Source organism: Rhinopithecus bieti, unplaced genomic scaffold (assembly GCF_001698545.2).
Source record: "Rhinopithecus bieti isolate Rb0 unplaced genomic scaffold, ASM169854v2 scaffold_44510, whole genome shotgun sequence".
Classification (NCBI taxonomy): Eukaryota; Metazoa; Chordata; class Mammalia; order Primates; family Cercopithecidae; genus Rhinopithecus; species Rhinopithecus bieti.
In genome coordinates this window covers 89,118-105,767 of record NW_016818390.1, presented here as the reverse complement: position 1 = coordinate 105,767, position 16,650 = coordinate 89,118, and the positions used below count along the sequence as shown (strand labels likewise).

Genomic DNA, 16,650 nt, shown 5'->3' with positions numbered 1-16,650 from the left:
AAAACATAGAATGCATAAAAACTTAAGTAGTAAAAAAATGTACCAGGCAAACATTAACCAACAAAATCTGGGATAGGTATATTTGTACAAGATAAGATAGATCTTAAAGCAGTGTAAAAATAATTTTATTTTTTTGAGACAGAGTCTCACTCTGTTGCCCAGGCTGGAGTACAGTGGTGCAATCTCGACTCACTGCAACCTCTGCCTCCCGGGTTCAAGTTATTCTCTTGCCTCAGCGCCCCGAGTAGCTGGGACTACAGGTGTGCACCACCACGCCCCACTAATTTTTTGTATTTTTAGTAGAGATGGGATTTCACCATGTTGGCCAGGTTGGTCTCGAACTCCTGAACTTGGGTAATCCACCCACTTTGGCCTCCCAAAGTGCTGGAATTACAGGCGTGAGCCACCAAGCCCGGCCACAAAAAGATAATTTAGATATAAAGTGGCCCAAAACATAGGAAAATTTCAATTAATCAAGATATAAAAGTTCTAAACTTTATGTACTTAAAACTACAGCTTCAAAATATGTAAAGCCCTAATTGATAAAACTACAAAAAAAAAAAAAATGGCAGGTGTAATAGATTTGAATATATGTCTCTAAGAATTTACAGATCAGGAGGAATTGAATAACAATGTAGGCAAATTTTATGGAAGAGATGTATAAGGAATACTATCCCCAATGACCATAAGAGATACAGAAAATTAGCCAAATTTGATCAAATCTTAATTAGAAAAAAAGAATAAGTTCAAAGATAATAGGAGAAAGGAAACAACACACACAAACGTCTAATTAATACAATAATACTAAAAGAAGAAAATGAGTGTTGAAAGAAGATCAAAGCTGGTTCATTAAAAAGACTGGCAAGAGTTAAAAAAACCCAAAAGAGGACAAAATAAATAGTATTAAAATGAATCAAAATGAAAAGGTTCAGCAGGATTTAAAGTGATTTGAAAAGGGCATTATGAACACCTTGATGCTGCCAAAGTTGAAACCATGTGAAATGTCAAATTCCTAACATAAATTACCAAAACAGAGTGAAAAGAAACAGAGCAATTCAATGTCCATATCCATTAAATATTTGAGTCAGTAATCTTCTCTTCCAATATCACCACTGCCACACAATTTTGTTGGGATCTTTTACTAAAACTTTAAGGAACTGAAAATTCCAATCTTATAAAATTATTTTGGAAGAGAGAAAAATGAAGTCTACCCTCCAACTTATTTTTTGAGACAGTATAAGAAATAATTATAGCTTGATTTCTTAGATTTAAAAAGTTAAAGTATTAACAGAATAAATCTGGGAATGTATAAACATTGTATCAAAACTATGTAGCTTAAAAGAAATGGGAATGTAAGGTGGCACAGCATTAGAAAACAATTATTTTGTGGATCCAGAAAATTAATTGATAAAATTCAATAATAATGATTAAAATTTTAGCAAAGCAGGTGGAAAATAAATTCTTAACCAGATAAGTTTTCTAAAACAAATAGTATGATAATAAATGGTGAAATATTGAAAGTTTTATCTTTTTCAATGTGGACTTGGATAATGTGGTTTTAAAATGTATATGGAAAAGCAAGAAAAGCCAAGACACTCCTGCACAACAGTAAGGATGGAGGATATACCCTACCAAATATAAATTCTTATTATAAAGTTAGAATGGTTAAGATTTACATTGTTTGTTCAGGTTCAGACAAATAGGCCAGTGGGAACAGAAGAGAAAGCCCAGAAACAGACCATCACTTTTGTTAAGATCCCATGACGTGTCAGTGAGAGAAAGTATTGAGTACAAATAAGGTGTGCTGAGACAGGTCCATGTCAATATGTGGAAAAAAAAATAACCTAACTTGCCTCACTCTTTATGTCACAACATACACAAAAATCAGTTCCATGTATTAAAAACCCATTAAAATGTGAAGTTTCTAAAATTTTGGAAGACAATATAGGAGAATATATTTTGTCTTGAGGTTAAAAGTTTTAAATAAAACAGAATAAGACAACAAAGGCAAATTTGACTTCACAAAAATGTGAGTATCTGTTTCAATAGATATAATAAAGTGAAAATAGACCACAAATGGGAAGAACATGTTAACTATATATATGTGAGTGTACATGCAAATATATACATACACACATGCATTGACAAAGTATTAGAATCTATAATGTACAAAGATATTGCACAAATTTATATGTAAAAGACAAACTTCGTATTTCACATTAAAAGATGCATGATTACAAAGTGAACAAAAAATGTTTGGCTGCATTATTAGCTGTCATAAAACACAAATTGAAATCATAATCAAATACCATTTACAGTTAATAGACTGGTAGAAGTTAAAAGTCTCCAATATCTTGTGCTGGTAGAAATGTAGAAGAATAGGAACTCTTATACAATGTATTTAGAAATGAAAATAGTTAGAACTCCTTTAGAAACCATTCTGTATCATATAATCAAGTGGAACATATAGATGCCCTACAATCCAGCAGAATTTATCCAATAAAAATGCTTTACAAGTGTACTTGTAGATATGAAAAATAACATGCATAAATGTTTTGTTTATAGTATCAAGAGAAGTGGAAAATATCCCAAATGTCCATTGTCAGCAGAATGAATAAGTGAATTTTGAGGTATTCATGAAATGCAATATTATAAGGCAAAATGAATGGACTTGCTACAACTATATATATCATGAAGTCTAAACAGCATAATCAATGAACAAACCAAGGCATAGATTATGTTCAATATGATTCCATTTATAAAAAAAAAAACATGCAAAATCAAACAAAATATTACTAAGATAATAAATAAGGCATAACATGGACTAAACTCAGGATCACGGTTACCTCTAAGTATCGGGTGCTGATGGGGATGTGATCAGAGAGGTGGCTTCAAAAATAGCAAAAATGTTATTTAAAAAACTGGATGGGGACTGTGTGGCTATTTGTTTTATTGCTATTTTTGTTCACATATTCATATGTTATAAATATTCCTCAGTGTATGTTTATTTAAAAAATATCCACATAGTTGATGTTAGAAGATTCTTTCAGTAATTCCAGTTATAGTCTATCTTGCTTTATGTGTGCCTCTATAATGTTAATTAGCTCTTATACCATTGTAAATATGGGAATGATACCTGTTTAGATGGAAATCATGTGGGTTCATATTGCAGTTCATATTTTGTAATCGCATTTAGACTCAAACTAAAGCCAACACAGCAGAACATGCAAAACACAGAGAAATAGCGTATTGACTGCAAGTTATTTTACTGGTTCAATTTAACCATATCCTCTGTTTTGGATGATCTAATTGAGCAGTTTTCCCAGTGTGTGTTTTGTTCTTTTTTATGTAATTCAGCAGCTTCAGCTTTTCCTACACCCTCTTCCATCAAACCACTTTTACTCATTATTTAAAAGTAAAGTCTCATATTTACTATAGTATTTCTTTATTAGTCACTTAACATGTCTTTTAAACTGTGAAAATATTTAAAATTAGAATGATTTTATTGTGAGCTCAACTTAAAAGTTTCATAGATTATAATTAGTGCCCCAATACTTTTTTCCTTAAAATCTTAAAATTTTCCCTTAAAATCAATTTTATTTTATTTTGTCTAATTTTGTAGAACCTGAGGGTTATTTTTTTCAGAATGCATATATTACGTTTTACAGAAATTTTGTGTCTTCATCAGTTTTGATTAGATTTAGCCTTATATATAAAATTACTAAAAAATGTACCACTTGTCTACCAAATGTACAAGCCAGTGATCCAATGCTAAGTACTAAGGGAAATGCACATGGACAACTAATATAATTGTGATCATAAGTGATATAAAGCCTGCCTATAAAATAAAGATTAAATTGTTAACAATCACGTCCTGCAGAGTCTTGACCTAATCTAACTTTCCAGTCCGTCCTTCCTGTGTTTGTCTTCCAGTTGCTCTCCCCTTCAGCCATGTCGACTTATTATCTGTTCTTCACACGCACACTGTGAGCCTTGGAGGAGATAAGCAAATTGAAGAGCTTTTACCTTGCCAAGCCTTCCTTCATTGTGCTGACAGTGTTAATTTCCTGCAATATTAATCATATCACACAAAATTCACATCTCCCATTTAAAACCTTTAATGGTTCTACACAGCCTACAAAATTAAGTACATATTCATTGCATAGTTCCCATAGATCCTTTAGTATACAGTCCTGACTGTCATTTAACGTTTCCTCCTCACTGACCCTATGCTTTAGTAACCCTCAGTAGTCATAATTCCTTAGGTGTATCAGATACTTTCATGGGTTCACACCTTGTCTTGGTTTGTAATGCTGTAACTGTGCATTGCCTCTTTTTGTTCACTTCTGTATTCATTTGAATATTTATTCAATCATCATGGTGCAGATAGAAGGCCACATATTACATGTGGCTGCTTACTAGACAGAGTAAACATTTGTAGAATAAATGAGCTTTGTTCACATGGCTCCTTATCATATAATCTTGTGCATGTGTGTTTATTGTTAGTATTTATTTGTGTGGTTTGCCCAGCACATCTTAAATTTTCAGTTCTAGATTTTCTACTCGTTTCGTATTTTTGGGAAAGTAGCTTATTTTCTTTGAGCGACAGTTTCTTCCTCTATAAAACAGTGACAAAAATTTGACCTAAATCACAGAGATTTGGGGACAAAGCCAGTACTTTGTTAATTACTAAGTGCTATCCACATGTTAGATTAACTGCAATAGTTTAAAAAGTTCTCAAAATGTTGAAGTTGAAATTGTTTAAACATTTCAGTTCAGACACCAACTCCCTGACTTCTATAAAGAACTTACAAATGAAATGCTCCTGGTTTTTCACTGTGTCATCAGTTTTGCTCTTATTTTATGTAGTTAGTCTGTAAGCTCCATGAGGACAGTTTTATTCATTGCTGTTATCTTCTGGAATTGTCAAATGTGTGAATGAACAGATAACCATTAGTATCAAATATAGCAACTTGAACAGGGGTTGGCAAGAGGCTAGATATATTGAATAAACTTATTAAATGGATGGTCCTTGTGTTAAAAAAAAAAATCCAAGAAATAATTTTAAAAGCCGTCTTCCACCTGAGCATTTAATGGGGGAAGCCCTTTCTGTATCAACCTTCCTATCATTAACAATGACTGTGAAATCCCACTGGGCTCCTGGATGTATTTTATGTATTTATAAACAGTAAAGCATTATCAATAATTACATTAACCATTGTTATTTAAATCACTGTTAGTCATAAATGTATACCTATTGAACATATGCTTACCTATACTTACTTATAAAATGGATAAATAACTCCCTCTTCTCATATGGTATTTATGTTGCTGAAATCCAGAGTCCAAAACACCAAAATTCAGAGGCAGGGAAGTCAGGACAGGGGAGTCAGAATCCTTGAGTTCAATTCCCATCAATCCTGCATTCTACTTTTTTATCCTTCTGTGGCTTAGTCCTCAACTACAAAAGGAGGCTAAAATAGATACTGGCTCATTGGACTGTTTGAGGATTAATGATTCAATAAATGTCAGCCTTTGTCAAAGTTCCTGCCTCAGAGCAAGTGCCCATATACTGTTAGGTGATGCTGTTGTTTGTGGTTGCTCTTTTTATTATAATCATCTTCATGTGCCTTCTGAGGCCTTAAAGAAACACTAAATTATATATAATCATACATGTGATATACATATGTAAAGGAGATTTTCTAAGATTCAGTACATGAAGCCCTGCTTTGACATCTCCCTCTCAAGCAGTAACCTATGAAGACATTCATCTATTGAAAACTGGGCAGCTTTATCACCTCCAGAGCTTCAGCAGTAGTTGGAGATGTGGGGCCAGACACATAGGGAAAGGGGATAGCAGAAAAGAATAGAGGAAGCTGGTTTTCTACCAGGTGATCTATCAAAGAAGTGCTAGTTGGGTGAGACTGGATCCTGCATTAGAAGATGAGGGCAAGATGCATCAAATTACAGACTGCAGCAACATCTTAACTGCTTGGCTTTATCAAAATGTCTTTGTTACCTGAGTGTAATCAACTTAATTGATGAGAAGAGATATTTTATTGTTTATAAATCATAATTATTAGCTCAAGCTTTTTTTTTTTTTGGTCTTAGGATTTTAAAAAATGGGCGTTACTGATGATATACATTTATGGAATACAGGAATCTCCAACAATAGTTCTCTCTATTTTTTTAGGGGGGGATCTCTTCTAGAAAACTGATTGGCTAAGAATTAATGATTGTTATTTTCTTAATACCAGAATTTGTTCTATTAACTAGCATAGCTGCAGACTTTCATGACGTGAGACCCTACATGTGATACTAATTATATTCCTTAATTTCAATCCTTCTGATTTCTCATGTTAGACTTAAACAGCTAGGTATATATTTTACTGAGTGTTTTCAGAGGATTTTTCAAAAATAACAATTTATTCCAATTTTAATATTCCCTAGATAATATTGGAATAAACCAGCTCCATATAATTTAGCCTGAGATAAAAGCATCAGTATATTTGGAACACAAACTTAATTCTATCTTTTGTTGAACTACCCAATTTAGTAAAAGCATTTCAATGGTACTTCTTAAATGTAGTATGACTTAGAAGACGGGAAGCTGCCCAGAATGTAAAAAGAGGAGAATAATTTATATTTAATTGGTCTAAACCTACTTTACCTAGGTCAATAAGTACAGAAACCAGCAACATTAATCAAGATAAAATTATCAGCTGATTAATCAGTGTTCTAATTACTGCATAGTTCTTTACTTTTTCAATTTTAATTACTAAACCTCATTGTCTTTTCCATATGGCTAACATGTATTCATGGTGTATTTTTTCTCCTAGTGAAATAACATAAAATTATGCATTCTAGATATTAAAATATCAAATGTAGAAAATTACTAGTGCCTCTTAAGAATGTCCCCAAAAAGTATAAATAAGCTACTAGATTATACAAGAAAGGAATGATAACTTCATGGATTTTTAAGTGAATGCTTTAGCGGTCAATTCAACTATGATTATGGAACTAAGCTTTGTGAAACAGTAGATTTTAATGCAATTGATATTAAATATAAATTCAGAAGATATATTGGAGACTTTCAAGATGATTTGTTTTAGTGAAGGCCTGAATATTTTTTGGTAAACGTCTTTATTAGGAATATGGTGATCCTACCGCAGGGTTTCTTCACCTTGGCACTATTAAAATTTTGTTGCAGTGGGGCTGTCCTGTGCATTGTAGAATGTTTAGCAGCATCCATCCCTGACCTCTACCTACAAGATGCCAGTAGTCTCCCCAGCCCCTCTATCCCTACCCTCTATCGCTATACAAATGTCTGCAGACATTAGCAATTATCCCCTGGGGGTCAAACTTGTCCCCTTACTGAGAATCACTGATCTCACTGGCCCTTATTTGAAAAATTTACTTTAAAACAGATATATTGTATAATAAGACATCCTTGCCAGGTGAGTGGAAGTTTTTTACAGGTTAATTATTTTTATGGGAAAATCTTTTGATATATAAATTCCCAGACACTTTTGATGACATAATGATGATGATCATTGAGATGACAGCAATAACAAATATTCACTAAGTTTATCTATGTCATCACTGTATGAAGGTATAGCAGTTCTGTGAGGTAGGCCCTGTTGTTACTCTCTCTTGGGAGTTTAGAAAGTTTAAATAATGCCCACATTTACATAAAGGCCTAGTTAAGCCTTCCTGACTCCATTTGATAGAACTTGAAATAAAATAACCCTCCTTGAAGATTTTGCATTTCTAAGAAGTTGAAAAACTTGTGCTTTTTTTTTTTTTTTTTTTTTTTTTTGAGGTGGAGTCTTGCTCTGTAACCAGGCTGGAGTGCAATGGTGCAGTCTCAGCTCATTGCAACCTCTGCCTCCCGGGTTCAAGCTATTCTCCTGTCTCAGCTTCCCGAGTAGCTGGGACTACAGGCGAGCACCACCATACCCAGCTAATTTTTTGTATTTTTAGTAGAGACAGGGTTTCACCATGTTGGCCAGGATGGTCTCAATCTCTTGACCTCATGATCTGCAATAGTTTTGAATGTTGATTACATTTTAAATTGTGTCAATTTGTGGTCTATTGAGGAAATTAATGTAAAATATTTGGGTTTTACTTAAACACTACACAAGAATTATCTTAAAATTCAAGTGTGAACTTATTTGGCATTTAACTGAAAAGACAGTTATGGAACTGATTATAGTAAAATAGGCATTGTGATTATTATAATGGAAAGATGAATTTCTCTGAAATGAAAAGTATGTTCTCGGCAAGTTTTCCTTCCTTATTCTCTCCACTTTTTCTTCTGGTCTTCTCTTTTTTTCCTTCTCTCCCACTTTTCTTCTCTTTCCATTCTTCATTACAAACTGTATTATTTCTATTACATATTATATATGCTTGAAATTGGAAAACTGTTGAGTTTAGCTACTGCTTGTAACTAAATGACTTGAGCAATAATTAATTCCATTTGCATGATCTTAATGCACAAATGTGAATACTGATGTGGCAGATACCTAATTGTGTTTGTTAGCTATTTGATTCAATTATAAATATTATGTTTCCCCCACTGATGTAGGCTCAACATTCTACCTCTCCTACAAAGATTACTTATAAAATTTTATATTTGGACTTAGATTATATAAAGCATATGTCAGTTACAGACTTTCAATTATTTGTAACTCCTTTTTAGAGAAATGTATTCAGCAAATTAGACTGAATATGCATGACTGCATCTATAAGCATTTATTCCAGCATAAAACCTATTCTAAGGCACATGGTATGTTTAGGTACAGGACTCTTAAATGACAAAAGTCAGCCTATATATCAATAATTTTTTTTACTGTGATAGCTTCCTTATTACCTTTTAATTGCATCATAATAAAATTGCAATTTTTTTCTTTGTGGAAAAAAGAATATTCGCAAAACCTAGAGATAAATGAATCTATAATTTTATATGGGAATATGACAACTTTTATGGCCACAGTATTCAGTATTTCTTAATCATAATACCATTAGAAAATTAATGGGCTTAATGTTTAAATTATAAGAGCAAAATGAATCCTTTGCTGAGCGTAATGGTAGACTAGCCCGGGTACCTCAGTCCCTCTTTGTAGCATATTAAAGTTCTTTTCCTAATAGTATGAAAGTTATATTCAGCATGTTTTGCAGATGTTTGCTTTGCTATTTTCAACCAGAATCTTGGATAAAATGTTAGGCTGGGCAAACATAGCATACAGAGTACCTGAATGTTACAGGTATGTGTTTGTATATCACAATAGATCTCACTCATAAGAGATGGTTTCCAGAACACTTAACTAAATATCGTAAGGGAACCAAGAAAAAGAAAAGAAAGACACCTAACAGAAAAATGATCAAAGAACAAGGGTACCGATTCACAAAAGAAATAAAATTTAAATGTAAAGAAAGTATGTTTAATCCTATTCATAAGCAAAGTATTTGAAAATGAACCACAATGAATTTATTCTTGGCAATGAACAAACATTAAAACTATACTAATGGCCGACATTGAGATGATGCTTAGTGTAACTTCCTAAGAGGATAGTTGGACAATATGTATGGTAATGTAAATTTCCAAATGTTGATTTACTTTGATTCAGATACTTTTTAGGGTTTTAAAAAAATAAACATATATATAGATGTGCCCAGATATTCAGCTATAATATTTTAGTTATGTAGTGTTATTTATATTAGCAAAACTGTTATATCACCATTGTACAATGCTGATAAAATAATGGATGTAGACATGGATCATCAATGGCTGCTAACATCAGAAAAAAGTAAATAATCCGATATTACGTACCACCTGAGGGTAGTATACCATACTACCTATGAAATATTCTTGCCAAAACATAGATCCTAAATTTGAACAAAATTCTAGATCTAAGATTCTATTTCTAGGAAATACAGTTGATAGAGGAGCATGGTAAATGACACTGATCCAAAACATGGGAAATACTGTAGATTCATTGGCCTATTTTGTTTGTTTTCTTTGTGTTTTTTCCTGACAAATAAATTTCTAGGGGAAAAACACAGAAAGGAACCTGTTAACTATTTGCAGTGTATGGATCTTATTTGGTTGTTGATATTAACAGTCTGGTGAAGGAAAGGGAAGAAGGAGAAAGAAGGAGTGTAAAGATGAAGGATTTTTAACACTACCTAATTTAAAGGCACACAGTGAAATACGTGTACATGAAATAATGAGTGGATTTGTTTCAAAGTAATCTGAGGGTGGTATGGGGAATACGTAAGGGTACAGATAAAACAAAACTGACCGTGAGTTGATAATTGTTGAAGCTGGGTCATGGCAGTTAATTGTAGCAGTATTGCTTAAAAACAATGGCCACAGCAACAACCTCAAATGTCCAACAATATGGCTTTGATTAAATAATTTATGGTATAACCACAAGATAAAATAATATGCAGCCATTAAAATGATATTTGTATTGTATAGAATGTTTGAAAATACTTAAACTTTCAGAATATTCATAGAACATTAATAAGTATAAAAAGGTTACAAAACAGGATGTAGCAGATAATCCCATTCAAATGCATAGAAAGGAAATCAAGATTAGTAATAATTGTTTCTGAGTTAGGGAATTAATTATCTTCATTTTTTTCTTTGTGCTTTATTGTATATTCAAATTTCTGCAATAAGTATGCATACATTTTATCAGATTTATAATATCATTAAAATTAGGGAAAGAAAAAACGTAGTTTAGAAAGCATTTCTCCCTAAATGATGAAAACAAAAATTTTATGTGTTCTATGCAAGTAAAGTTTCAACATGTGAACAAAGCATATACTATTTTATGGTTATATATTATAAATAATATATTACTATAGCTTCGCTGGAAAAGCCAAGGGAAATTAGTTTTGTTATTTGTATCTTGTTTAAGAAGAAAGTGAAATATACTCTGTGTGTGTGTGTGTGTGTGTGTGTGTGTGTGTGTGTTGAATGAGACAGAGTCAAGGAAAAGGAGTCTAACATTTGTAGGATATCTGGATTAAGCTAAATACATTACCCTTAGAATTCTCAGTACAGACTTTTGAGGTTGACTTGTATGTCTGCTTTAGGGGTAATGAAACAGACACAGTTTACAGCATGTAACTGCTGAAGCTGAAAATCAAGCCAAGGGCATTTGGGCTTCCGGTAGACCTCCTGGTACCTTGTAGCAATCTGACCCTTTTACTAGGGTGTTTATTTGCTCAGAGTAAAGTATACTGCTAAAACATTTTGCTATTACTATACTGTAAAACTAAAAATTGTATAATCTATTATTTTGATACTTGTTATCCAGTTTCCAAAATATTTTCATTAAAATAAAGTTTGAAACATAAAAGTTATTTTACTTAGACAGGAATTGGTAAGAGATACCTAAACCTGCTACATTGCCTGCTACAGTGATGGCATCACTTTTCTCTTGACTCTCTCTGCTAGGTGCAGTTTTTAGCATAGTGGAGCACAAGAGATGACATCTGGGGTGGCTAAGGGTCACGTGGCTCTTTGTTGTTATTCCAGATAAACTCCACAGATCATTTGATACCACCATTTGGGTTACTTTGTCAGCTAGTTGTTTTTTGTTTTTTACTTCAAGGACTATTTATTAACAAACATGTAGTAAAGTCTAGAGTGGAATTCACTGATAAGAAAGAAGGAAGGGTCCAGGAAAGGAAGAATGCAACCTAAATAGGTGAGCATTTCAATGAAGAGGTGACTCTTTGGGGTTGGCATGTTCATTTCCTTGCTTTTGTTGAGCACCTGTTATGTGCCAGGATGTCAACCTGGTAAACAGTCTCAAAATAGATCCTTTAATTTTTTAAAAATAAGATGGACTTTAAAACATTTTATATGGATATAGATATAATGGTAAGTTCAGCCCAGATTAGTATTGGTGTGTTGCACCCTTCCACTCTTAAACTTTAGTGCTTAATCATCTATAAAGTGAAAGAGTAAGAACTGAAAACACAGGCACAAAGTAAGCTATTTGGGAAAACAAGGCATAGCCTTTACTCTCTAATTCCTGAGGGACACGCACGCATACTCACATGCACACACACATATTATATATAATCTTTAAAATATTAATATATTTTAATTTGGACTGTTTTAGAATACATTAAATATTGAAATATTGGCAGTTCTACCAACGTGCTTCAGAAAGAATCATGATACTCACCTAAGAGTGCAATAGCTTACTGACAGTCTTGTTTGCTTTGTTTCCCAAAGATATTAACTGAGATATTTTGATTGTCATGACCCTTAATATAGACTTCCCTTTATAGTCTTTATTCCAATATAAAGGATGCAATCTTTTGACCAATTTACTTATCTCTATTCTAATAATTCTATAAAAATGTGAAAACAGCATCTGTTCACTTCGTGGATTTCATTCTCAGCAAACTATCGCAAGAACAGAAAACCAAACGCCGCACGTTCTCACTCATAGGTGGGAATTGAACAATGAGATCACTTGGACACAGGAAGGGGAACATCACACACCGGGGCCTATTGTGGGGAGGGGAGACGGGGAGAGATAGCATTAGGAGATATACGTAATGTAAATGACGAGTTAATGGGTGCAGCACACCAAGATGGCACATGTATACATATGTAACAAACCTGCATGTTGTGCACATGTGCCCTAGAACTTAAAGTATAATAATAAAAAAAAACATGAGTAATCATTCTCAATAATGGGAGGAATTTCTTGTAATTCAAAATTTCAAGAAGTCTCCATTTTAGAAATCCGAGAGGTAAATCTATTGTATGTGTTTGTAGTTTTTGAAAATTGACCAGCCTGGCCAACATGGTGAAACCCTATCTCTACTAAAAATAACTAGCTGGGTGTGGTGGCACACGCCTGTAGTCCCAGCTACTTGGGAGGCTGAGGCAGCAGAATTGCTTGAACCCAGGTGGCGGAGGTTGCAGTGAGCCGAGATCACACCACTGCACTCAGGCCTGGGTGACAGAGCAAGACACTGTCTCAAAATAATAATAATAAATAATAATAATAAATAATAAATAATAATAATAATAATAATAGAAGAAAAGAAAGAAGAAGAAGAAGAAGAAGATTGTTCTGTAGCCACCCTTAAGTTACTTTACCTTTTTCTTTCTAATTATATCCATTATTAGAATTTTCCAAATGCCAAAGAGACTGAGTTTTTCTATACTTATATATAGAATGTTTAAGATTAATGCACAATGAGAGTGGCAGCTGTCTGTCTTTTCCTATATATATATGCACTTTTGGCAACCCTCTTACCTTCATGTTTTATTTCCAAAGTAGTTTAAATCTTAGATCTAAGAAGTAACTTCTTTCTGAATTTACACCAAAAACAGGGAATCTATTTAGACTAGTTCGAGCATGTTGTAAAATGTTTTGAGCTTTGATGAAACATGTAAGAGTTTCTGCTATTTTCACATTGATAAGAACCATGTGCATTGTACGAGCCTTCCTTTAGTATTTTGATACAAACTTTCCTCATGCATTCATTAATTATCAACGTACAGCTTTTACATGCTGGCAAAATAATAGAGCTGATGCTTAGCTTGGTGCTTCATTTTTTTTTCTGAATTGAATTGAATTTTGATCTCATTTAATTTAATATTACAGTCCATTTTTTCTGGAATGTACTAAATGTGTAGTGTTCTATTTATTGTAATTGAGGACCTTGTTCTGTGGTCATCTTTTTGAGCACTTAAGAAAGAACATGAGTAGGTATAAGTACTGTAAACACACTGGTCATTGAACATACTAATGAGTGAAAGGTGAGGGGGTTGCTGATAAATGAGAAAGAAGTACCTTTGTTTTAGTATTTACTGAGGATTGTTTTTAATGAAGTGTTTTGTCTAAAGTGAAAATACTGCTCTTTTATCCCTCTTCCAAATCTCTTTAGTAGGTCAAATTCATGTCTGTGGCTGTATCTTCATTGTTTAGAGATCTTGGAAAAGGGTGAAGGCCTAAGCTTAGTTATTAATTAAGTATTATGTTGGTGTTTTGTTTATTATGATAGGACAGAGTAAAATCCATTAATATGAAAGAGGAAGAGGAATGTCGACCCATTGTACTACTTTGTGGGTTTGTGAAACTTTAATATTTCTGATAAAAATATGGAGAACATATTTGCAATGGGGTTTGGATAATGCAATTTTGGTATCATATGCCATGATTTCCATATTGCAGAAATGAAAACTGGTTGAAGCACGTCAGAGCTACAAATGCTTTCCTTTTCCCTGTGGGAAAAAAAAATCTTACTGTGTGGGATCAGTTTGGGGCACGATGAGTCTCAGAATAGCCACACCTAGCCTGAGCAGGCTTAAATTTGCCATCCTAGTTCTGCAGATTATGCTAACTTAATAAAATAAAAATAACCTAACACACACCTAACAGCACATCACTGAAAACATCAATGTTTTAATAGTAACTGCATTTTCATTATTCCAAATTTGAATCCACTTTTCAAAGTGGTTTCACATCATTATCTTTTTTTTTTTTTCCTGGTTTTGGCAGCATTTTCATTTTTTCTTACACAATGATGTGTTGCTGGGGACTCATGTTCTCACATAACAGTAGAAAACCAAAGTCTGTTGTCATGTCTTAAAGAATTGAGAATTGTGTATGAAAAACGCTCACATAAATTTAAAGGATGAATAAATTTACAGGTGTAAATGCAAACTGCTTCCAACTCAAGGCAAGTAACAGTCCATGGTGTTCTGGCAGGAAAACATCAGGTAAGAAAGGAAGCAGGATCCTACAGCCTGGACTTTTCCAACCCTGAGAAACTGGCAAGATAGAAATTACAACTGGTTCAGGAGCCCTTGCCAGCCTCGAGAGAAATCCCATGACACTCAGCCATGACACTTTAATACCCTGTGCAGATCAGAGACTACTGGCTACTCAGGCTCACCAAGCCATGGACTTGTCTCTGACAAGCATGTTCTTTCCTCAGCCACGAAGTGACCCAGCCACATGTACTAAAGGTTGAAATCAAAGGTATGTACAGGGTCTTAAACAAATGACTAGGGAAGAGTTAACTTGAATACAAGGTTAAACTCAACAAGTTCTACAATCCAGTCTTGCTATCAGATACAAGCTTCAAGGACAAATTTCTTTTCAAAGGCTTATTACCGTTTCATGAGGTGTATACATGTGCCAGGGGCAAATTTATACTTCTGAATTAACCCATGCAGCAAATGCTACAAGTAACTGCCGGAAGTCCATTTAGAAGCATTTGTGGTGGATGATGGAGGGGCCTGACCCATGGTACTCCTGCTTCCTAATCCACATCTACTGGAAAGTGGACAATGAGGTCAGGATGGAGCCACAGATGCACACTGAGTATTTGCACTCAGCGGGGAGGTGATTTTGATCTTCTTGGTGCTGGATATCAGGGTGGCGATCTCCTTATGCAACCTGCCCATGATGCCTGGGTACGTGGTGGTGCCATTGGACAGCACCATGTTGGCATACACGTCCTTGTGGATGTCCACATCATACTTCATGGTGGAGTTGAAGGTGGTCTCATGGATGCTGCAAGATTTCATGTCCAGGAAAGAGGGCTGGAACAGCGCCTCCAGACATCAGAACCACTCACTGCTGATGGTGATCATCTGGCCGTTGGACAGCTGGTAGCTCTTCTTCAGGAGAAGGAGGATGCAGTGGTGGCCATCTCCTGCTCAAAGTCCAGGGTAACATACCACAGCTTCTCTTGATGTCATGCACAATCTCCCTCTCAACTATGTTGGTGAAGTTGTAGCTGTGCTCCATGAGGATCTTCATGAAGTTGTTGGACAGGTCCCGGCCAGCCAGGTCCAGACACAGGATGGCTGGGGAAGGGTGTAGCCCTCATAGATGGGCACTGTGACCCCATCTCCAGAATCCATGACAATACCAGTGGTGCACCCAGAGGCATAGAGGGACATTACTGCTTGGAAGCCCACAGGCCTGGCCAGGGTATTGAAGGTCTCAAACACGATCTGAGTCATCTTCTTTCTATTGGCCTTGGGGTTCAGGGAGGCCTCAGCAGCACTGGGTGCTCCTCCAGGGCCATGTGCAGCTTGTTGTAGAAGGTATGGTACTAGATCTTCTCCATGTTGCCCCAGTTGATGTCCATGCTGTGCTGGATGGTGTAACTCAGGGTCGGCATCTGGCTTGCTCTGAATCTCGTCACCCATGTATGAGTCCTTCTGGCTCATGTCCATTTTCACACCGTGGTGCCAGGGGCACCTGATGATGGAGAGAAACATGGCTCAGGGGCGTCCTCCCCAGCAAAGGCAGCTTTGCACATGCTGGAGCCACTGTCAATGATGAGCCAGCAATCTTTTCTTTCATTGAGATTGGTGGAGGAGCAGGGAGGTGGAAGGTAGACCATTTGCAGCGAGTGAGCCACATCATTATCTTATGCTTTCCTTCCAACAACTTTTAGATAGATAACCAGGGCCCCACTGCTGGACTTGTTTTAGAGGCATAGAGAAAGGCTCAACTCTTGTTCTTGATTTCCTTCTCTTACATTCTTGACTATTCCTTCTTTATCGTGTCCCTTCATCCTCTTCCTCTATGAAGGCTTTTCATAACTGTAACATAAAAAGGCTTAACTCACTCTTGTTTTAAACAA

At 34.9% G+C, this 16,650-nt stretch overlaps 1 pseudogene; it reads right to left on the bottom strand.

The window, feature by feature from the left end:
• Nucleotides 1-15,257: 15,257 nt before the first annotated feature.
• LOC108518546 (actin, cytoplasmic 2-like) lies at nucleotides 15,258-16,341 on the bottom strand (annotated as a pseudogene).
• Between the last annotated feature and the right edge of the window lie 309 nt (nucleotides 16,342-16,650).